We start from the raw sequence: 15,894 nt of genomic DNA on the forward strand, positions 1-15,894 counted from the left end.
AGGAAGGCCTGCTGCGCTTCCAGACGGCAAAACCTCATAAATGAGGCCCACAGTGTTTGGTAATGATTGCAAGGTCTTGTAAACGTTGCAAAATCGTGCATGCAAAAGATTTCTCAGGCAAAATCTTATTTATCTAAAAATAAAAGAGCAGGGTCTCTTAATACTTCCAACTGGTATGGAGTAATCCTGGGCGTAGTTTGCATAGCAGCACTACACGTAGCTTCACGTAATATACTTTGAACTCCACATAGTACACGTAGTCTGCGTTGCATAGCTGATGACACTGTGTACTTGTTTGCACTGTGAAAAACTTGCAAAATAATTGCAAATGACATCCTTCACATTGCCAGTTATGATAAAATAAGTATCTTTATTTTTATATGCTAAAGAGCATATAGTACTTTTACAAAAGTGAAATAAAAAAATTAGCAAGCAGTGAGAGAGGTGATGCTTTTGGGATCCTCCCTAACCTAGGTGGAGTACCAAACAGATGCTTTGAAAACAAAAAAGCACATCTTATTGAACTATTTGGTGGTGTTCCCATCCTCTTAGGACCACCCCAAGCACAGTTATTGGCAAAAAAAAAATTCCAACCAAAGACCCTGCAAAGCATTATGGTATGAGATTAGCAGTGGGCAGTGAATATTATATAGTATCCAATATCAAAATAATTCTACAAAGAGCTGCAGTTCAACTGGTCATTAATACATGTCCCGCACAAGTCAAATGCAAATGCTTGATGAAAGGGTTTCAATGGTTTTGCATTTGACTCGTGAAGGACATCTAGTAACGACTAGCGGAACTGCAGCTTGATGTAAGAATAATTTCAATTCTTTGCATTTGACTCGTGAGGGCATCTAGCAACGACTAGGTGAACTGCAGCTCTTTGTTGAATTATTTTGATATTGGATACTTTAATATTCACTGCCCACTGCTAATCTCGTCCCATAATGCTTTGCAGGGCCTTTGGTTGGGATTATTTTTTGCCAATAACTGTTCTTAGGGTGGTTCTAGGAGTGTGGTAAATAAATTTTACCTAATCATTTTTTCCATATAATTATCAATACAAGACAGCTCATTCAAATGAGAGGCAGAGTCCGTGGAATCTGAGTCATACGGGCTTTAATATAATGCTTCGAAGCATGGGACATCGGGTTCCATCACCACTCAGGTTCAGGAAGGGACGTTCTCACTTTTTATTAACAGTACACATTATATATAGTAAAACAGTATGCATGGCAGTGAATACAGTAGGCGTAACAGGTGAAAAGAGAGGTGATAAGAACACATGTGCGTAACAGGAGGCGTACACATGGGCGTGCACTGGACATGTCAGAGAAACGTCACATGAAACGTCACAAGTGGGTGGATGCATAGAGGAAGTTGCAGAATCAGCAGAAACTTCTAACCTATATGCGCGCGCAGCTGAGCATGACGTGTAACCGGGGAGAACTGGGGCTTTGACTTTTGCACGAGTAGAGGAGACTAATGTCTGGGGTGTCAAAACGACCCGTACCTATAGCATATCTGATATCGTATGTTTTGAGGATGTAGTGTCTGGAGTAAAAGGTCTCTCGGGCAAGGGCCGTTCAACACTAAATGCGAGTGCGTGCAAAGGGATCTTCATGTAGAGTGCGGGGGCCATGGGCCTACCATGGTAACAGGAGCAGTAAATTACTTGCATGGAGACAGGAAGGCAGGGCCCTTTGCTCTGCAGCCGGGAATATGTTTACCTATTTCACTAGACTGGAATGTGTTTTCGAGGAGGCTGGACAGATAACTTGTAGGTAAAACATCATCTTGGCAAGCGAACCAGGCCGAGCCGGGCACCGCTCGTCTGAGGCAGGAAGTAAGGCAAGGGTCAGGGATGCATACAGCTTTCAGAGACAGGAGAGATGGGACTCGGGGCCTCGTTTAAGGGCCTAACTCGACTGGGCCAGAAAACGTGGACGAAAACGTGAAAGTGTACCATGTAAAGACGTTGGCACCGTAGGTCTAGAAACCTAATTAACAGGATATTTATGCATGGCTGGATAACTGACATGTTAACGTTGGACGCAAATGTATTTGCGTCTCTCTAGCATGAACAGGAAAGAAGATACACGACATACAAGGAACATGGGTGCATGGATAGGGTGCGGGTAGGGGGACACTTTGGCTACCTGAAAATTTCTATTACCTCATTCCCTCCTTGGCCCCTACTTCACCCTTCAGGATACATCTATATTCATGAGACCATCTATCTGTTCATATAACATCATTTGTTCATCTTTTATCATTCGAGAACGGGAACTTGGACCTGGAATACAGGCTGTGGCGCACAAGCCGCAAATCGCTGGTCCACATTGCAGACATAGACAACAACTGAATACTATAACCAATATTATACCTAGGAATGATAGCAATTTCCATCCCCAAGCGGATATCACACTCCAGAGCCAACCGGACCAAGTCCAGGTGTCTGGATTCTGGTGGATCAGGTGAGCTATTTCATGAAGCCTAGTAATAGCCTTATACACGGATGGCGCGTTATTTGGAATAAAAACACAACAACTGGATCCGATGACTCTACAAGCCCCGCCCCTATCGGCCAGGATGACGTCAAGGACAAGGCGATTTTGAAGAACTACGAGTCTCATAGCAGATTGTTCTTCAGTTAGGTTACCTAAGGCAGAAGTAGTTTCATTCACTACCGTTTCAAGTGTGCTCGTTAACCTGCGTATTAATTTACTGTTCTGGACAGGACCTATGAACCAGAAATATCCTTTAACATAATCCCATGGAGAACCAGAAACATCAATAACAGGAGGTAGTTCTCTTCTATGTCTAATATTCACAAGCCGGGAATTTCGATGATAATCAGGCGGGGCTAGAAAAACAGGTGGCAGGAGGAATGCAATATAACACGTCCCATCCCAATCAGGGGGCAGATGAACATAAGCTGTATGTCCACAAATAAAATAAGAATGGTGTGAGGCTTTGAAAGTAGACTTTCCTTTGTCACTGAATTCGACCACAGTATTACAATCACTGTGTCCTAGATGTACTGAGCCATTCTTTCTGACGCATAATTCACCTTTTACTGGCAAAACTGAAATAGACGGCAAGTCCGAATTAGTCTCAGACTGCACATTCAGGATCATGAGGTTAAGTGTAAAATTACCTAATCCATACACTTCATTTTCTAGATCGGTCCCTGTCCTTTAGGGAAGACCTTCTTGGTCTGGGAAACATATTTTATTCATGACTGTGTTCAGGTTCCCCCATATCCAATCACCTTGTGAAACCTTGGACTTACTATCTAGGGAAGACATTAAAGCAAACCATGCACCACATGAACCATTATGTGTGAACGAGTAAGGAAAGAGAGGCAGAGCTCCCTTGTATTTCTGGTAAGGTGGGAATCGGCCACATACCCAGCAATTAGTGGTATTGCTGGTCTGATGAGTATGATGTAACATACGAATGAATGTATTGTTACGCATTGCTAATCGATAGGAGAGTTCATGGGGAGGCAGGTCGCTGAAAGTGTGCTCCACAGTGTCATTAGAGGAAACATGTACACATGAATCAAGAGGAAAAAAGACATGTAACATTAAACTTATACATATTATCGTAAGACTCAGAAGGAACATGGAGAATAAGGCGATTATGCATCCACTGTGCAAAACTTTACAGTGTTTTTTTCTTTTCTCGTTTCGCCTATCTCTCTGACTACTTGGGTCTATCTTGTTCATGTCAGAAACCTGTCTAACCGCTTCACCCAGGGGGGACTTAAACAATTAAATGCTGTCTGACTTACTAGACCTCAGCTTTAAGCGATACTCCTCTTGGGGAGTTTTCTCTAGCAGGGGAAGTTTAGAGTCAATGTCCGGGAGGGGGCAGTCCTTAATCACAGTATCTGGACACAGTCCATGAATCGTCTTGATGTGGCTGGAATGCACCCAGCCCTTTCTTCCTTCCAGCTTGACCGCAGTCCTCGTCGTCATCAAAACCAACTTAGGCTGTCTCCACCTCGGCTCCAGCGGACTTTTCCTATCGAAATTTCTCACAAGGACGTGTTCGCCGGGGACCACTTCATGCAGTTTCACTTGGGTATTGTCTGGGAAGGCAGCGGCGACCTGTGAACGACAAGATTGTAGTGCAGACATCAAGGAGGCCAAGTAATCTGTCAGCATAGAACTGTCAACATCTGTGATTTTCTTTGGCATAGGCATACCCCACATATTGGGAGGCCGCCCAAAAATTATTTCATAGGGAGACAATCCTGTCCTAGAATGGGCTACCATACGCATATAAAAGAGTGCAACTGGCAATGCTACGATCCAATCTACACCTTTCTCTGCACATATTTTGGCTAATCGGGTTTTCAGGGTCTGATTGTGTCTTTCGACCAAACCAGCTGCTTCGGGATGTCGTACACAGTGGAACTTCCACTGGTAACCTAACAGGAGTGAAACCTGTTTCATGAGCTCGGACGAGAATGGCTGTCCATTATCTGAGTAAACGACACGGGGCAAGCCGTATCGCGGGAAGAATTCACGAACCAACTGCTTGGCAGTGGTCGCGGCAGTGTAGTCTGGGACTGGATATGCTTCTGTCCATCGGGAAAGGGCACATACAACTACAAGAACATATTTAAAACTTCTACATCTGTCCATCTGGATATAATCGATCTGGAGGACTTCAAAAGGATGATCGGGAGGGTGGAAACCACCTTGTTCCACGGGAACACCTTTGCCTGGATTGAACTGACAACAGATCATGCAAGTACGCACTTTCTGTTTTGCTGCTGCTCGTAAATGATTATTGAACCAGAGGTTTTGAATGCTGTCTAACATGGCTTTTTCTCCTAAGTGTGCAGGACTATGTGCTGTATTAATGATAACTTGGACCATAGAGTCGGGGAGGAACCATGTGGCTCTTCCCTTCGTCATCCATCCCTGATCTGTGTGGATCCCTCCTTGTTCAGTCCATTTCATCTGGAGTGGCATGTGTCTGTATGTCGAGCACGTCTAGAATGGGATCCTTCACTGTCATACAATGTGTCTGTGATATTACGTCAGTCTTTGTCATGTCCGTTAGGATGTCTGTCTGAGCTGTGAGTTTGGCTGTTCGGTCTGACAGGTCGTTACCCTGGGAAATAGTGTCGGTAACTTTTGTATGTGCTTTGCATTTCATAACTGCAATGGCTGTAGGCAAGTGTATTGCTTCTAACAGAGCTTGAATAAGGGGACCATGTTGGATCTTGGTACCATGAGAAGTTAAAAAACCTCTTTCTTCCCAAAGAACACCGAAGTCGTGAACGACTCCGAATGCATACTGCGAATCTGTGTATATGTTTACATTCTTGTTCTTGGCTAGTATACAGGCTTGGGTCAGAGCAATGAGCTCTGCTGCTTGGGCAGACAGTGTGTCAATGCGATGTGTTTCTAAGACTTCAGTTTCAGTGGTCACTGCACATGTGGCCACTAACTCTCCTGTACTCGTTCTCATACATGAACCATCCATGTAAAGTGTCAGGTCGGGATCGGGTAGTGCGATGTCTGTCAAGTCTTGTCTGGGCTTTGTTACTGTATTGATGACTTCTACGCAGTCATGTGGTGTCGGGTCAATCGTGCTCGAGGGTAACAATGTGGCAGGATTTAGTATGTTGCAGCGTCTGATTTCTATGTGTGGCTGAAACAATGTCAATTCGTATCCGGCCAGTCTTGCTATGGTCAGATGCTGAGTCTGAGTTCGGTTCAAAAGAACTTCCACGGAATGTGGAACTTGTACTGTCAGGGGATGTCCTAACACTATTGAATCGCTTTGTCTGATTGCTAGGGCTGTCGCTGCAACTGATTTTAGGCACGCAGGCAGAGCCTGGGCCACTGGATCTAATGTACTCGAAAAATAAGCACAAGGCTTATGGTGTCCTGCTTGATCTTGTGTGAGAACAGATAATGCTGTGCCATCGCGTTCTGTAACAAAAGTGTAAAAGGCTTACTGTAACATGGTGTCGCTAAAACTGGTGCTTGACATAAGGCTTTCTTTAACTCGTCGAAAGCTTGTGTGTGTTCCTGAGTCCAAGGGAGGACAGTCGAAGTCGCTGCCTCCTGTGTTGTCAACTGTATGAGTGGTTTAGCTAGAAATGCATACTGAGGGATCCATTGTCTGCAGTACGAGGTGAGGCCAATGAAGGCCCGTACCTCCTTTTGTGTCTTGGGTTGTGGCAGATGTGCAATTAACTGGATACGTTCTGGCGTCAGTTGTCTCCCCCATTTGGACAGCAAGTGCCCAAGGTATACCACTTGCTGGGCACAGAATTGTAGCTTCGAAGGGGACACTTTATGCCCCTTTTCGGCCAAGAAACATAGGACAATCAGTGACGCGTGCTCGCAATCACGTTCGGTCCGTGCAGTTATCAGTAAGTCATCGACATATTGGAGCAGAGCAGTGTCAGCAGGCATGTGAATACTGTCTAGTTGTCTTTTCAGGGCTTGACTGTAAATACTGGGACTTTCCATGAACCCTTGAGGTGCACGTGCAAATTTAAAACTTCGGCCATTTAATGAGAATCCGAACAAAAATTGGCTTTCCGCATGAATGGGGACACTAAAGAAGGCGTTCTTAAGATCAATTACAGTAAAGAAAGCAGCTTCGGAATCAATGGCAGTCAACAAAGACGATATGTCTGGCACTACTGGGTACTGGGGAACAATGCATTTATTTAGCTCGCGAAGATCGATCACCAGTCTGTAGACTGGAGGTGCATTTGGGTCTGTTCGTTTAAGAATCGGAATGATTGGGGAATTACATACATTGGAGTCAGTTTCTATAACTACTCCTTGGGCAATCAATTCGTCAATTATTTTCAATAAGGCCACTACAGCCTCGGGGGGCAATTTGTATTGTCGGATTCGGGGCAGTACAACACCTTGCTTGAGAGTGACACGATAAGGTGTGATGTGCATACATCCTACATCAGTTGGACCTTTTGCCCATAAATGTGCTGGTACATTTTTCAATCTTGGATCAAAATCACGTAACACATAGTGACCCTTAAAGTCACGTAAAAACAATCTCACTCCTTCCGGAGAACAACATATTACAGCTCCTAGAGCTTTCAACGTTTTAATACCAAGTAGATTTTCAGGACATGCTTTCGTAAGTAACAGGTCAGTAGTTCGGGACAATGGACCAACTTCGAGAGAAACTGGCTTTGATACTTCATTAACAATAGGCTTTCCTGAAAAACCCAGGGAAACATTCTGTGAGCCTGAGAGGGGTGCCCCTGGAACTTCGTCATGACTGATGGTCGTTCTACTTGCCCCTGTGTCAATCAAAAATCTTCTGTCTTTCCCTAATACCTGACTATGTACATAGGGACCATCTTGATCTACAGGAACCTCAATAAGGGGCAAGCCAACCTCCCTCTCTAGGCTGTTTCATGTGTACTGCTGGTAATCGGGGTAGTCAGACTGTGCATACTGGTACATTTGTTGCGTGACATGTTGAGTGGCAGCAATAGGCTGTGGTTGCGGTTGGGGTTGGGGTACAGCTACTGTCTGTGAAGCTTGCTGTGGTGACTGTTGTGTATTCTGTGCGACATGCTGTGGGACGTGGTCCTGTCTAAGAGGACGCGGTCTCTCTTTCGTTTTGCCTGTAGCAATATTGTGCTTTAAAACCAAACATTCATTAATATAGTGACCTGGCTGTTTGCAGTAATTGCAATTCCCTTTAACGGGAGCTGCAGACTGACCTGGGGGTGCTGTACCCTTTCTTTGACCGTCTGCTGGAACAGTCTGGGCTACTAGTACTTTCATTTTCGTGTCTTTCATACGTCTCTGTTCGTGTTCGTGTTCCTCTCTAATTCTGTTCTGGTGGTACTGTAACATTTGTAACATTTGGGAAGGTGTATTTGCTTGCCATGTGCTCTCGACTTTCAGGACTCTATTCTTAACCTGGGGTAAGGAATTCTCAACTAATTTGGTCACAAAAAGATGTGGATATGACTCGCTACTTGTTTTCAGGCCACTATTAATAATAAAACATTTCTCGAATCTCGAATAAAAATCACTAGTGTCTTCGTCTTGTTTCTGTTTGCAGGCTGAGATTGCATCCCAGTCTTCCTTTTTGGTTGTCAATAACCTCGGCAAAACCTGTACTAATAATCCTGGTAATTCTTTAGTTTTGTCCCCAAGACCTAAACCTGGGGTACGTCTCGTTTCTTCGTCTTTTAATTCAGTCCAGTTAATCTTTTTATCTCCCACCTCCCATTCTTTTTCTTTGAGTTTCTCGTAAATACCTGCCGGTAACAATACTTTTAACATTTTCATAATATCGGGATATGTGTAATCTCCCATGAGTAACATGTCTTTTAATTCACGGTGGAACCCTGCTGGATCTTTATCATGACAGGGCACTATTTTCTTCATTTCCAATAATTCCATTTTACTTAAGGGCGTGTATACAAATACGCGTTAAAGCGCACCCCCTGGAGACGTCTGTACGGGATGAACTTCTCGTAAGGGATTCTGTCTGTCTATGTGAAAAGGATGGTTTACTGGAGGTGGAACGGGAATAAAATGTGGAGTCAGAAATGTTCTGTATTTATGACGTTGTTCAAGAATCACATTAATCAAATCGGTACCTAGGCCTCTCCATCTATTCAGGAGTAATTCATCCAATATATTGTATAGGGGACCTGGATCAGAATGCTGACTCTCATATAACATAATGATATGCTGGATCATGTATATACCAGCTAAACGTTGTTCAGTTGGAGTAAGACTCAAAAATGTTTGCGCTACTGAATCGTCTTTATATACACTGCTATTATCAGCCCACTGTACTGCGGACCGTGCTAGTTCTTGTTCACGCATTGTACTAAGTTCGTTGTAACCTATTCTATCTTTTAGGATTTTATCAGTGGCTTGGAACAAATATTCAAGAGAACATTGCTCTGGTATCGGGGAAAGGAAGCGTTTCTTGTTTTCTGGACGAATGGGTCTGTCAAACGGTCTATCCATGGAATATTGTTTAGGGAGTTTCACTCTACCTACGTACGCTATCCTGTCTGGATTCTCTATTTCTTCCTCCTCCGAGGATTCATTCTTGTCTGACTCAGCTTCCTGTTCAGCCTTCTGTCTGTTATGTATTGCTACGATTTCTTTACGGATCTTTCTGGTCATGGCATCTATACAATTTTGTTTATCATGTTTACAATCTGCAATATTTTGATTCCATTTAGTCAGTACATCCATCTCTTCTTGAACTACACCTGGCCGATCTTGTTCCCTTATCAAACCATTAATTAGGAATCTTAATATTAACCCTTGTGTCTCAACTTTCTGATATGCCATGGCCTCAAGAATACATTCTGGTCTCTCCCCTGTTCTAATAAAATGATATATTTTGTCTAGATGGTCTGGCATTTCTGGTAATGTCAACAAATAATCTGTAACACGTCGTAAACGTAACGAGGCTAACATCATGTCTCCTTTCTTGCCAGGTACTGGATCATATCTACAATCTGTAATATACTGTTTAAGCTTTTCATGTGGCATCGCTTTCGGAGTACGCTGCGTTGCTAAGTGTCTGATTGTCATTCGTTGTAATTGTGGCGGGGTGTGAGGGTGGCCTCCTGCGGCACCTCCTGAAGCAGAAGCGTGGGCATGACCTGACGTCATGGCGGGTGGAAAAGGTACATGTGATGGGGTTGGACTCTGGGTTGCATCTGTCGAAAAAGGATTGTGAGGCCCAGTAGTAGGGGGGCCAATAGCAGTCGCAGAAGGGGAAGTGACAACAGGCGCGGGAAGCGAGTCTTGGCGTGGAGGGGTCGTGGCTTGAACAGCCGGAACAGGCTGCTGTGCATTATTAACGGGTGGTATGGGTACATTGGTATATGCTGGAGCTACATCATCTAAATAGGAAGAAAGGAAAATATCTGCTGCGGTCTGTTTGTGACGGAGTTTAGTCGGGACCAATGGTGGTGGCAAGTTACGTGGTACTTCCGGGGTCGCCTTGGGCAGGCCCTCGGCTAGAACTGGATACAGTCCGGTAATAAGTACATTTCTCTGTCTGTCTTGTTGTTCTATTCTGACTCGTTCTCCTTCTTCTAGTAACTTTTTCTCTCTAGCTTTTTCGGATTCTTCTCTACTTCTTTCTGCTTTTCTGATTTCTTTTTCATTTCGTCTATGAGCTTCTTTACGCCATAATTCTATGGCATCTTTCTGGGATTGTCTGGCTTTCTTTTTCCAAAGTGCTTCTTCTACTCTCATGATGCAATCTGCATCCCATGTCCCTGAGAGAGGCCATCTATACTTTTCTTCCAGACCTTTAGTGTAATCCGCCCATAATTCTAGGTACAGTATGGCATCTAAGCCATGCTTATTATACATAAAATGACCAGGAGTGTCCCTAGGCGGGACAGGAACTGATTCTTCCAATATCCCTTTCCTAGTACCTATCTGACGTAATTTCGAGAACAGCGGCATGGTCGGATCACTTTAAACGTGGACACAGTAAAACACAGTAATGAATAGCAAAACAATCATTCATACCACAACACTAAAACACATTGAAAACATATTACCTGATACATAGAGAACACATAAAAGCGAGACTGAAACTCGAGTTGCAACACTAGAATACTGAATCACTGGATAACTAGATGCACTGCTAAAACAGTACAGACCGGTCCCATAAAGAGACACGTCGGACCGTATCCACCTAAGTGAACACGTACGGACCAGGTCTGTGTACCCAGACCCGTCTTGACCGGGAACAAATTAATGAACCCGTCTAGATGCGTTCCCAAAAACGGTACTCACCGGGAAGCAGAAACTGAAGGCCTCGGAAACCGGACTGGACTGGACTGCGTCAGGTGACGATTCTCCTACGCATGCACTTCGGAACAGGTGGGCCTCTGGACACCTCGGACTTTGCTCTCTCGACTAGGGGCTCTGGTCGGGATCCTCCGCATTCCTCACCGCCTCGTCTGGACGCCGGACCGCAGTCTCCGTCTCCCTCGTGGGCCCGAGGGAAGATAGCAGGAAAACCCGCAAACGTGCACGGTTTCCTTCGGGGCTGTAGAAGGGGTCAAAGGCCGCGTGACTTCACCAGCGAGTGGGGAAGGGGGGGTCCCTATTCGGGTGCCAAATTATGTGGTAAATAAATTTTACCTAATCATTTTTTCCATATAATTATCAATACAAGACAGCTCATTCAAATGAGAGGCAGAGTCCGTGGAATCTGAGTCATACGGGCTTTAATATAATGCTTCGAAGCATGGGACATCGGGTTCCATCACCACTCAGGTTCACTTTTTATTAACAGTACACATTATATATAGTAAAACAGTATGCATGGCAGTGAATACAGTAGGCGTAACAGGTGAAAAGAGAGGTGATAAGAACACATGTGCGTAACAGGAGGCGTACACATGGGCGTGCACTGGACATGTCAGAGAAACGTCACATGAAACGTCACAAGTGGGTGGATGCATAGAGGAAGTTGCAGAATCAGCAGAAACTTCTAACCTATATGCGCGCGCAACTGAGCATGACGTGTAACCGGGGAGAACTGGGGCTTTGACTTTTGCACGAGTAGAGGAGACTAATGTCTGGGGTGTCAAAACGACCCGTACCTATAGCATATCTGATATCGTATGTTTTGAGGATGTAGTGTCTGGAGTAAAAGGTCTCTCGGGCAAGGGCCGTTCAACACTAAATGTGAGTGCGTGCAAAGGGATCTTCATGTAGAGTGCGGGGGCCATGGGCCTACCATGGTAACAGGAGCAGTAAATTACTTGCATGGAGACAGGAAGGCAGGGCCCTTTGCTCTGCAGCCGGGAATATGTTTACCTATTTCACTAGACTGGAATGTGTTTTCGAGGAGGCTGGACAGATAACTTGTAGGTAAAACATCATCTTGGCAAGCGAACCAGGCCGAGCCGGGCACCGCTCGTCTGAGGCAGGAAGTAAGGCAAGGGTCAGGGATGCATACAGCTTTCAGAGACAGGAGAGATGGGACTCGGGGCCTCGTTTAAGGGCCTAACTCGACTGGGCCAGAAAACGTGGACGAAAACGTGAAAGTGTACCATGTAAAGACGTTGGCACCGTAGGTCTAGAAACCTAATTAACAGGATATTTATGCATGGCTGGATAACTGACATGTTAACGTTGGACGCAAATGTATTTGCGTCTCTCTAGCATGAACAGGAAAGAAGATACACGACATACAAGGAACATGGGTGCATGGATAGGGTGCGGGTAGGGGGACACTTTGGCTACCTGAAAATTTCTATTACCTCAGGAGGATGGGACCAGCACTGAAGTTCAACAAAATGTGCTTTTTGTTTATGCTCTTTGTGTTCAAGGCATCTGCTTGGTCCTCCCCCTAGGTTAGGGGGAACCCCAAAATCATCAGCTCTCTCATTGCCTAATGTTTTCATTGAAAAAGTTCACTTTTGTGAATTGGTTATATGCTTTTAAGCATGTAAAATTGCTTTTTCAAAGCATCTGAGGATGTTGTTGTTTAGCTGCTATGCTAAGTGATTCAGCACAGTTTGTGTACTGTACTACGTGCAATTTGCGAAGTGTGAATTAGCACAGCCTAGTGTAGTATTAGGCCCAGTGTTAGTATGGAGGCAACCACTGGTGCTAGAATGTAAAATCTGTCAGCTAACCTGTGTGTGTGTGTGGGGGGCATGTTCCATGTGTGGGGCATTGCTGGTAGAGATGGTGCATCGCTAATCCTGGACCATGATAGATGCAGCGAAGTCTGCAGAAAGTTCTGTTGTCCTGCAGGTAGTCGCTGTCCTTTTTCTGGACTTCAGAACCTGCCTGCGGCATCCTGTGAGCTCCTCCTCGTGGACCTTGAGTCCAGTGGACTTCTGCAGCATCTCTGAGGCATGCCAGGTTTGTAAGTCAGTCATTGTCGTCCATGATTGGCTGCCTCGGTTGAGACAGTTCTGGGTAGAGGTTGCTAGATCGAATAGGGTACCCATGTCCAGGCACTGCCTCTACATGCGGTCTCTTTAACAAATCGTAAAAGAAAATGCCTCACTTCACTCCTTATTATGTGCTAACCTTGATTATACTATGGTGCTGGAAGCAGGGAGTGAAATAATGGAGGTCGAGGAATGAAATGTGCTTCTCTAATGAAGTGAGTGACACTGGCAGAGCATGTGCTAGGAAGCGTAATTATGGGGGCAGTGATTGAATTGTTAATTGAACAAGAGTATCATCGGAGGGCACTTAAAATAATATAAAGGAGGCTTTGGAGTCCTGTTATTTGCTCATAAAAAGCCCAAATAGACTTCTGAAATAAGTCAGAGAGGCTTGGAAGGTTGGTCGAATTAACACCAGAACAGGAGCGGCTGTTGTCCACGGTGCTATGGTTTCAATGCATCCTCGCGGGAAAAAATTGGCACAAGGATGCATTTTGCGCAAAAATATAGCGTGACATGACAGGTTCGCATTTTGCATAATTACTTATAATTTCAGGTAATTATGCCACCATTCCACATAATTGCGAGAAAGCAAATTATGCACATTTTGCACACACCTAATTTTGACCAGCGCAACGTATATCCATGTCGCCGAGAGCAGAGAACACGTGCTTTGTAGCAGCACATGCGCTCCCTTACATGTACATTGTTCTGAGCATCTCCTGCGGAGGTGCGACCACCCACCTGACCCAGAATGTTCAGCAGCTGCCCCCATTCACTGCCCAGCAAAAGCCAGAGAAGGAAGCCCGTGAAAGACACAAAGCCCAAGGAAATGTACTGTACCCGGTCCAGTGTTTAAATGGGCCGGTACTGTCCGGTACAGAGCACCAACACTTTTTTATTTTGAGAAGGAGAGTACCAGCACTTCTTAAGGGTGACGTAATACTTTTAATTGGAGAGTACCAGCACTTCTCAGAAACAAAGAGGTACTCTGCTACAGAGTAGCTACACTTCAATGTTTCCATTTCAAGCACTGACTAGGACTGAAGGGGATTTCAAAATGTAAAATAAGTTTTGTCTTTCGTTGGCCTTATTTCCTCTCATTTCACCAACATTTGAATAAGCATTGACCAAAATACCCAATAAAATGTACTTGGTCTGCTTCTGTCTACAGCGAGAAGCAGCAGCCCAGGGCAATGTTTGCCTGAACAGAGTTCTGTGCTTTGCGGTTTCCTTTCACCACCAGGACAGGCACTGAAGCTTTGCTGTGCGGGCGCCATCTTTAAAAACCTGCATTGCAAAGTTATTTCTTCTTCAGAAACAAACTTCCAAGGTGATACACTTGTAGCGAAGTGCCCAGTCCACCAAATACAAAATAAGGCCAAAAGCTGTCTTTATGTGTTCCTGGAATAAAAAATGTATATTACACATATTCTAAACTGGTGCTCATGTGCTGAGCAGTCAGAAGGGCACTTTGGAAGGTGGCACTGGAGAAAAGTCAGTAAAAGGGTTAAATTAGGGAGGAAAGCAGAAAATAAACAATATGATTATGTTTATCTCATTTGAGAAAGGCAGGAAGAAAGAAACTTATCTGCCCAACATCAGACACACTGTCACCAACAGGTCTGGAATTTGTGTTTATAACATGACAGCACATGGTCTAAAATGTATAACTGTCTCTCAAAAACAGGCCTGCCTTCATAGTCTGCCATTTCTATTTTTAAATACTTGATTTTACACAAGGTATGTTCTGTTTGGTAAAAATAGTTTGAAGAGAAAGTAGTCACATGCAATCAATCAAACAGCATTGCAAAGCCAAACACTGCCACCCCTAGGCATATCTGGGCGCTGTGTCTCCGTTGAAGAGCCAGGTCTTGAGTCTCTTTCTGAAGTCTGCCAGCGAGGGAGCCGTACAGAGCTGGAGGGGAAGGTCGTTCCAGGTTATTTTCAGTGATGTAGGATGAGCAGCCACTGATAGGGCTTTGATGGGAGCAGGGTGTGTGTGTGAGCGCGAGTGACGGGGAGGGCAGGTGTCTAGAGAGTTGGTGGAAGTCGATGGTTGATGTACGCAGGTCCTAGGTCTCGGAGGGCTTTGTAGGCGTGCGTGAGGATCTTGAACTGGCCTTTTTCTGGATGGGGAGCCGGAGGGGGTCTCTCAGGTGGGGGTGATGTGGGTTCATTTGGGGAGGTCCAGGATGAGTCTGGCTTCAGCGTTCTGTGTGGGCTGGAGCTGGGTGGAGATGCCGGTATAGTGGGCGTTGTCGTGGTCGAGGCTGGTGGTGACGAAGGCCTCAGTGACGGACTTTCTGGTGTTGGCTGGGATCCATCTGAAGATTATTCAGAGAATGCAGAGGGCGTAGTTATCTTCCTATAGATATACATTAGTGAAAGAAACAGGGACACTGCCTTGCTCTCACTCTTGGCATACATGAATAGAGAACTGTGACGAAAAGCATAGCGATCTCTCTGTTAAATAATGATGATAGCATATAGATAAATCATCCCTGTGATCAATATTGCCAAACATGCTGGCAGAACCAGAGGACAAAAATGCCTCTTAGTAATTTAAAAAAGTGGAAAATTAATACTAGGCTGTTTGAAGAACCCAGAACGGGTCGGGTGGGCTATGTTTGACTAAAAAAAACAAAAGTACTGTTACCTTAAATACGCATTTCATTTGAATCATGGTGTGGAGAAATGTAGGATAAGGGTTTAAGCCTGAAGGGACTATGAAGTCAGTAAGCCACAAAATCAATATGTACTTTTAAATTGAAAACTAAACCATAAAGGGATGGATTCTGCACTCTCTGTCAATTGCACTTTCTTGGCTTTAAACCCTCCTGAGCAGTGCTCCTGCATGCATTACTTTTACAGGAATGTTGAAGGTGGCATGGAGAGAGCAGCTTTTGTTAGCTTGCCTCATGACCTTAATTGAATAATTGAGAACAAGTATTCCT

Source organism: Lissotriton vulgaris, chromosome 11, assembly GCF_964263255.1.
Source record: "Lissotriton vulgaris chromosome 11, aLisVul1.2, whole genome shotgun sequence".
NCBI lineage: Eukaryota > Metazoa > Chordata > Amphibia > Caudata > Salamandridae > Lissotriton > Lissotriton vulgaris.